This window comes from Triticum urartu, chromosome 3, assembly GCF_003073215.2.
Source record: "Triticum urartu cultivar G1812 chromosome 3, Tu2.1, whole genome shotgun sequence".
NCBI lineage: Eukaryota > Viridiplantae > Streptophyta > Magnoliopsida > Poales > Poaceae > Triticum > Triticum urartu.
Genome location: NC_053024.1, coordinates 719956681 through 719965682, shown reverse-complemented (window position 1 = coordinate 719965682; position 9002 = coordinate 719956681). Strand labels below are relative to the sequence as shown.

General features: G+C 43.6%; 1 long non-coding RNA gene across 8 annotated transcripts; it reads left to right on the top strand.

Annotated features, from left to right (window-relative positions):
• Positions 1–2005: 2005 nt before the first annotated feature.
• On the top strand, positions 2006–6973 carry LOC125546192. Of its 8 annotated transcripts, XR_007300481.1 has the most exons (7): positions 2006–2700; positions 3536–4295; positions 4714–4750; positions 4857–5165; positions 5481–5556; positions 5702–5803; positions 6648–6973. It is a non-coding gene; the product is annotated as an uncharacterized LOC125546192 (long non-coding RNA). The 8 variants fall into 8 exon arrangements; XR_007300482.1 differs by lacking the exons at positions 4714–4750; positions 4857–5165 and having other exon boundaries at positions 3536–3961; positions 4078–4295; XR_007300479.1 differs by lacking the exons at positions 4714–4750; positions 4857–5165 and having other exon boundaries at positions 3536–3990; positions 4078–4295.
• Positions 6974–9002: the final 2029 nt, after the last annotated feature.

Below are 9002 nucleotides of genomic sequence, written 5' to 3'. Positions count from 1 at the left end.
GTCGCTGACGCGGCGGGCCCGCGGTTGTTTCGCGCCAAAACAGTTCGCCCTGGTGCCCCCGGGCGCCCCCCAGCGCGCCGGGTTCGGCCTGGGTCCGCCGGCGCTGTTTTCGGCCCAAGCCGGCGAAAATCGGGCTCCTGGGGGCGCGACTGGGCCTATTTTTCGGCGCCGGCGCAAAAAAAACGCCTGGGGAGGCCTTCCTGGGGGCGCGGCTGGAGATGCCCTTACCCACCTCCCACAAATCCAGCCACTATACTAGAAAAATATTCCACCACTAGTTAGTTCTCATCTAAAACATTTGTTGGGAAGACACTTTATGGCATGCGGGGGCATGGGCACATACCACTTTTTTCTTGTGGCTTTTGATTTTTAATATTTTTAATATATTTTGAATTTTAATTAAGTTTCATTTGTATATTCGTGTTTATTGTGATTAGGGCTTTCAAATAAGATCTATTTTGAATATGTTTTCACAATTTTTTTTTAAATTCAATAAGTTACAACTGTTGAAACTTGGTACAAGCGAATGACAAAGTCGCGAAACTTGGTATGATAGAACAATAAAATTGCAAGTTTTAGAAACTGAAACTTAAACGTTGTGTGTCCGCGAGGCATTCGGGCGGGCGAGCACGGATGGGCAGGTTGCACTTTGATATTACAATATTTAATGCTATAATTGTATATTTACACTTTGTTATTAGTCTATCATTTTATTCCCCAATTTACCTTTCCTTTCAAAGAATAATAAAGAGTCTTCCCTCCATTTTTCAGAATGAAACCACAAAGTTCGGTCCACGGTTGACGGTAGTGAGGAAATGGTGCCTCCGTCGGAATGAAATAATGGTGCTTCTTGGCATTGTTGGGAGATATATGGAGGTTGATGTGTCCCTATATATGGTTCTCTAGGTTGGGGTTTTTCTATTGAAAGTTTATCTTGGTGGCGATGTCCTACGGAGCGATGGCGCGGATGTGTTTCTTGATCCTTGAACTGAAATTCCAACTGACGAAGGTTGGTCAGTTTTCGCCTCGTTAGTATCGTGTGGGAGTTGTGCTTCCTGACCCCATCTGGACGGACCTGTGATGTGGGAAGGAAATTTGCATATCGCAGTTGATGACATCTTCTAAGGAACTAGCTTTCAACAAGTTTGATCCGCAGAGATGGAGGCCCAGATAGAAACTTGATGACTCCATGTCCATGAGCCCCCTCTCTTCCTCCCATGCTTCTCTTCTTACTGTAGCGCCGCTTGCAGAGTTCGGCCCAGTGGCGTGTTTCGACCGACCTTCTTCTCGTCTCTCCGTCAGGGACGCTAGTTAGAGTTGGGAAGTGGAAGAGTGCATCAGTTCTTTCTTTTTTTCATTTGTCGTTGTGCTTGTGTTTTAGCAGCAGGTCCACTTACTCCTTTGCCCGCGATCCAAGCTACGACTATGGCTGCCGTAGTGCCTGTCGTTGGTGTAGGCTGGCATAAAAAAATTTGAGGCCATTCTTGCTGTTGTGATGATCACAAGGGTCCATCCCCTCCTCTGCATCCTTGGGCATCAGGGTGATGGAGACGGCAAAATTTCGTAATTTGATTCTTTTTTAAAAGTTAATCGAGATCTGCCCCTATTTTGCAAAAAAAAATAGGATCTGACTTTTTTTCCTATCACCGTCGTCTTCGACGGTAGGCTAAGACAGGCTCCCGCCACAGTCAATGACGATAGCAATTGATCATCACTAAAACGGCGTTTGGTAGGTACAGAGGCTTACCGCCATAGCTGACGGCGGTAGCCCTAGCTACCTTACGCCAGACTTGGTGGCGGTAGCCTCCAGGCCACTATTCCGGCATGAATGCAAGTGTTTTTGGTACTTTCTCCCACCTCTCGCTCAGCCGCAATGAACCAAAAAAAACCGTCCAGCCGAGTACCCAGCCGCCCCCACGCGCCCAACCTTCCGTCGCATCCAACTGACCCGAACGAAAAAAAACCAGCTAAAGCAAGCCGGCGAAAATTAACCAGCGAAAAAAAATCGCCCCACTCTGCGCCCTCGAGCGAGGTTTCGTGCCCTCGAGCGAGAAACAGTCGCCCGACTCTGTTCCCTCCTTCGCCCGCCGCCTCCCTTCGTCCCTTCACCGCCGCCGCCCTTCGTTCCTTCACCGCCCCCGCTCCATCCATTCACCGTCGCCCTGGCACTGATCCGGCGCGTAAATCGCACATCACAAGCGCCGGCCTCCACTGATCCGGCGCCGGTCCAGGATCCGGCGCCGATCCTGGTCAGGACCCGTCGCCGGAGACGTCCAGGACGTCCAGGATCCGGCTACACCTTTCACCAGCCGCCGCCGAGGAGCCCTACGCCGCAGCCAAGATCCGAGAGGAGCAGCCGCCGCCGAGATCCGAGAGGAGCAGCTGCCGCCGAGGTTCGAGAGGAGCTGGCCACCACGACCTCCCTCCCCAGCCGGCCGCCACCACCTCCTCCCCCACCCCCTCCCCCACGTGCCTGGCATAGGTGGGTCTCAGCCTCCCTCCTACCTCCGTCCAAGGCTAGGAACTCCCCTCCCCTCCCGATCTCCTCCCTTCGTCCAAGGCCACGAGCTCCCCTCCCCTACCCGATGTGACGAAGAGAGGGCCAGGCCTTGCCACTCCGGTGTTCGATGTGGCCAGATCCAGCCGGGGGACTCGCCGCAGAGCCTCCATGTCGGCGGAGCAGCAGCAGCCCAACAGAAGGTGGGTGCCCAATCCGTTTTTTGTTCATAGATTTCTGTTGTAGTTTAATTTACTTGACATTTTGCCAAGTCATAGTTTTAGGACTATCACAACATATGTATTACTTTGCACCCATGTCCTCTGTCAAATTTGTTCAGTTCAAAGCATTAAGACTATGACCAGCTATCCAATTTGCAGTCAAGATATATTGTTTCCTTAATCAGCAATGCAAATTTGGGGCAGCTTCAATTTTCTTGTCTGATTTTATTTTGCAATCTATAATCTGAACTGAAAGACAGGGGTACATGCGCTCAGGTTTTGTAGTTGACTAACCATTAGTAATGCAAATTAGGAGCCCCTTTAATTTCTGTGAGCTGCAAGTGCAGTTGACCAATAATCTCATACTTGCTCATAAGCTGGTGAACTGAATCAACACGCCTCTTTTGGTTCCAACAAAAAAATTCCATGCTTAGGACTGTAAAATTACTTCTGTGTAATGTTCATATGGGTCCGGAGGACATTTTACACTTGATGTTTAAGTGTGCACGAGCGAAGCAAGTCTGAGCTGCCTTGGGTCTTCTAGAAATTATTGAAGAAGCGTCACGTATTGATAGATCTGGATCCTTTGTGTTGGAAGAGCTGCTGCGTCGGACTATCATAGTTCATATCATAATGTTGATGCCTCTTTTGATATAGCGCTCAAATAAGATTAGGAGGAAGGGCATCACACTCTCCGAGAGCAAACAAGATACCACGTACCGATCCTGTCAGTGCATGTAATATCACTATGTTATATTAACAAATCTGCCTAATGTTGTATTAACAAATCTGTCTTTTCTTTTTTCACATTGTGTAGGATTTAGAATTATGACAAGGAGTCAGGGACACAATCAGATGTATACCATCCGTTGTGATGATACAAGGAAACTAAACATATACGCATATTGTGTTCAACGTGATGATACAAGCGAAAGCTGGCCTACGCCGCCAACTGATCTGCGGCAGCATGGAAGGAGTGTTCAAAAGCAGCAGGAACAGTTGTTCCACTGCTGGTCGGAGGGAGAGCTTGGCAAGGGAGATAGAGGGAGCTCTACAACCACGATCTTGGCATACAACCCGATGGCATCATGCCCACTTAAGCTTCTTCCATGTTCCAATTCTTGCATTTGTTGGTCTTTTACTGTCAGAGCTTACGAAATCCATTACAAATCGAGGTGAGGCCAAGTCGTGAACTTGCTGAGACGTCTTTGCCTTGAATTCTAAGGCTTGAATCTAAATGGAGGTGAGGCCAAGTCTTGAACGAATACTAAGGTTTGCATCTTTTATAAAGCTTGACAGTTACTGTGTAGTTTCAGTTAACATGATAGTCACGCGTGGTGAATCTCTTTTCTTGTCCAGAGATTTCAAGAATCCATTATTGCCTACAGAACAACATCCTAGGGCCCTCCCAGTTTGATTCTCTTTATTTTGCTATATCTCAACTATTACATACATCATTTATGCTCTGAAGCTAACCATTGTATGCTTTGATTGGTTGGAGCGGCAAGGTTTTCCAGATCCTGGGAGTCTATCCCTTCCAACAATCTGGAGGTAGCATAGTACATCCGTACTCGCAGGTTGGTGTCTGACTGTCTTTGAATGGTGTTGCTCCAGTGTTATTTTCCAATGATTAATTTGCAGAAATTGATTATCTGGACATACATGTTTGCTATGTTTGCATCTTGTTTACATATCCCTGTGAGTTCTCTTACAGGAAGAATATGAGTTTGGTGTTTCTTTACTGCCTGGAGCGCCGAGTGTCTGGTACCAATGAACGGTGCACACTAATAGTCAGTGATTTGAACACTAGCTTATGCCAGATTTTACCGGTTCCGTTTTGAGCCTTGGAAGGCTCATTTCACAATCTTAATATTTTGACTACCTTTTCAAATGCCAGAGTATATTTTATATAGAAAATACCGACTGCAAAGTTATACTATCAAGTAAATTCCACACACAAAATAAATAAGAGAAACTTATATGTAACGTTGGCAGATGCTTGTTGGCATGGAACGGACATTGTGGATCCAGTGTGAGAATCTCATAGCTGCACTAACTAATTGTACTATTCTTTTAGAATGACAGCCTCCCTAAGTTTGTTTCATTTAAAATGATTTGCCTCACTAATTGTATGTCAGGCTGCAACATCCTTAGTTCCTCCACATACGACCCTGCGACTAAACCGAGCCGCATACATCTACAATGCTTTTGTGTTGCTGACGCCGTCGCGGCCTCCCCGCATGGGTTCCCATCCTCTGTTCGCCGGCCCGCGCCCCCACATCTCCTCACATTAGTATGGCTGCCGGCTGCAGAATCGACGAGGAGGTCGCAGTGGAGGGGTGGTGCTGCAGTGGCTAGCAAGATATCATAAGCTCTCCTTTGTTCTTTTGTGTTTGAATCAGATTCAGTGGTTCTTGATTTTACAGTCATGTATCGACCACCATTGGGTAAGCTCATCAAGGTTTATCTTGGTTGCAGTTTGCATAAGCTAGGTTTGGATTACACTGACCTTTGCCAGATATATTTGCTTGATAGGTCGATTGCATTATATGCTAGAGGGTGCAATGCCATGTTTTTTAATGCTTGTATCATGTGCACCCTAGAGCCGTAACACTGGTTGTTTCAGGCCCTAAATAAAATCTGACACTTGAAAATTATCGGGGCATGCCGTTTGAACTACCACACCCCATATAAAATGGTGGATTATGCCATGATCGTATAAGTCTTTCTTACCCTGTAATTATGTTCATATGTTTGGACAGAGGGAATATGATCTGAGCCGCCGTTATGTGTTTCTACTAATTAAAGAACAACTAGGGTCACTTGAAAGAAGACGAGGTATGTTGCGGGGCTGTTGTCGATTCTTGCCTATTTGTCATTAGTTATTCTGTTTTGGCGGAATTACTATGTTATCAAATTTGAGTGTTCAACAACTTGCAGAAGTAATTACATGCCAAATTTCTAAATCTTAGTTCATATGCAGCTGGAAGAATTCCACGATAGACCATTGCTTCAAGGTTGGGAGCGGCCACAACATAATTGACATCAAAACCAGATCTGGGTCCTACATATCCGGTCTTTCTCGGTGAGATTTCTATTTTCCAATCCGTTATATACCTATGATTTATTTGCTACATGAGGTAGTGGCGGGATCACCTTTACAATGCCAAATTATATTTCTATTTCTACAGTATTAGCTACTAGCCAACAGCATGTGTTTACACTCTCATCAGTTAACAGAGTGATTAGTCATAGTAAACTATGTGCCAGCTTATGTGAGTCCAATCGTTCTATCTTTTACCAGCATTCCCCATTGTGTAAATTGGGATTATTTGCACCAGCCTTCATACACTCCTAAAAAATGGTAGGGAAGACAAGCAAATAGGCACCAGTGGAGCTATGGCAAGGCTCAAAGGGCCATGGCCCGCCCTGGGCTAGAGTGAAAAGGAGTTTTACATGAAGTTTATCCCACAATATTGCATTGATTTTTAGTTTGGTGGTGCTATTTGCACTATCCAGCCCGCCAACATTTTTTAGGTAACTCCGCCACTGCAAATAGGTATCACGATGGTTGCTGCCTAGAGGGAAGTGAGAAGAAGAGAAGACACAACATGGAGAGGAAGACAATCAGATATATCACTTGTTGCTTTACATCTTTTGTTTGAGCCTTGCTACCTGATTGCTCTTGCAATTGAGGTTTTCCGGTGAGCGTTTTATTACATAGATAGGCTCTTTCTGATGACACCAAGGCTACGACAATGAGTAGGCATGCTCTTTTAAAAATGGGTAGGCATACTCTCTTCAAAATGAGTAGGCATCTTTCCTTTCTGAATAATGGTAACATTAATTTGTTTACTTGTTAAGATTTCCCTTGAATGACTTACTATTGTTATGCACTTATGTTGAATGAAATTTTATCCATTTTGTAGTATCCTACAATGGTTTACAGATGGTGTGGCTCCTTGCACTAAGATGATCGATCAGAGATCTAGAGTCCTCAATACAGATCGATGACGCCTCCTCAAGATTCACTTCTTCGTAGCCCCCAACCTTGGTATAGTATAAAAACCTACAAATAAATCAGAAGAATAGGCAATTATCGGATGCTTATGTTTGTTGGTGTAGTAGCCCTCTTAAGTCCAGTCCTAGAGAAGTGTGTCGTAGAAGCATATCAGGAAGACATGGACGTGGATATGCATTATGGTTGTATTATGGACGTGGATATGGTCGCTATATTAGCTATATCTTTTACATATTTTTCTGAGTTTGTTTTCAGGGGTGGGTCGTGGCTACCTGATAACGGTCCAATTTGGTTGTTTTATGATCTTGTCAAGATATTTCACACCATACGGATTAACTATCACCAGTTTTGGTTAATGATTCCTGATATTTATCTCCCAATGGTTATCCGTCCGCACAGTTGCATGCAACTACAAGTACAAACTAATTTTTTAACTTCCATTTCTTGATCAATTGACATTGGAAAATTAGCACTATTAACGCACTCTTTGTAGAATACTGCTAATACACTAAAATCTATTTGAAACTTATTTTATGGAATACAAAGATTACTTTTTGATATATGTGAAATATAAACTCCTCTACACTAGAATCACAAAGAAACATGAAATGGAACCCCACCTTGAAACACGTAAAAACAGATATGATGTTGATCTATGATATACCCCATTAACTGCAAAATTTAGCATGATGATGATGGAAGAAAGTGTTAATCAAGGTGTTATTTTCGAGCAAAACCCCAACATTTTATTATTTTCCCTTGATTGCATGCCTCATTATTTAATCACCGATGCACATATGCTACCTTCATGTTTCAATCATATTTACTTACTCTTCCAAGGAATTTATGGCCAGATGTGTTCAAATGCTTTTATCTTTTGAACATGTTTTCGTATGAATGAACTGTGGTGCTTTTACTTTTCATTAAGGTTGCTCGACCAAGGTTGTTCGGTGATTGTGTGCACTCCACATGCATCGCCTTTGTCGAGTAAGAAAAATATGTTTTATCTCTGATTATTTCCACATAATCTTCTTTCGGTTATTTGATTTTCTTTACGTTTGTCCCCTTATGCTCCTCTTATTTCCTCAATAATGTTTGGCCTTGTAGCAACGCACGGGGGCATACCTCGACAATAGCTATTTCAAAAAAAAGAAGCAAAAGGAGCGCATGATATCTACCATTTCATATATCATAGCAGCAAAAACACATTGTGGTGGTCGCGCTGAGCTACGACGATGTGCATTCCTTAGCACCGGGAATTGGCCTAGGATGTCGTGGAGGGAAGAGGAGGGGGCGGGTGACACCGTGGAGGGAAGGAGAGATGGCGGTGAGAGGAAGGTGCGGGTTGAATGACGTGGCGTTGAGGGGAGGCAGCAGCAAGAGGCCATGGCGAGGAGAGATTGTGGCGACGAAGCCGTGACAAGGAGAGCAGGCCGGGAGAATGAGATGTGAGTGTGAACGTTCTGCCATGCAATGAGAGTCAGAGATTGAACTGTTTTGTTTATTGTAAGGTGAGAAGAAAAGGAGCTGCTGTTTGCTTTTTTTGTGTGGGAAAAGCGACTGTTTGTTGTGAGAAAAATATCACATACCTTTTTATACAGTGAAAAATAACACATACCCTAGTTAGTCATTTCTGGAGAATAATTACCAAGTGAGTTCCTTACTAAAATTCGGATGCGACTTACTCTACTAAAAAGCAGATGCCACTCACTCGGACTACATATATTGTATATGAGCTTATTTTATTTTATTATTCTAATATGTGTTTATATATCGCTTTTGTTGATTAGTGATAAGAACTATGGCTTCGGATGATGCTTTGAAAATGTCAATTGACAAAGCTTTATGATTGGCGGACTGAAAACTCCACAATTAGAAGAGACATATATAAATAGTGGTTCTTCTTTATATATTTGTTTCACATGACAATATAGAAGATGTATTTTCATATATGCTTATTTTTGCAGAGTATGAGAGAGATGAAGATGTATGATGTCAACATTCAAAAGGAATCAGAATAATACACGTATATATGTGCAATTAGAATAAAAGATTAAAAGGCCCGTGGCAACGCACGGGCACTCTACTAGTTATTGATAATAGAGATCACCAGAAAGTTTTTTCTAAGTGAAAAATATTTATTTATGTTTAATTATTTATTTCTTAGTGAAAAATATATTTTCGAACGAAAATAAGCAGGAGACTTGCGGTAAACGTTGAAGCCAGGAATCGGCTGTGTGGCAGACGCACATGGCAACTCTGG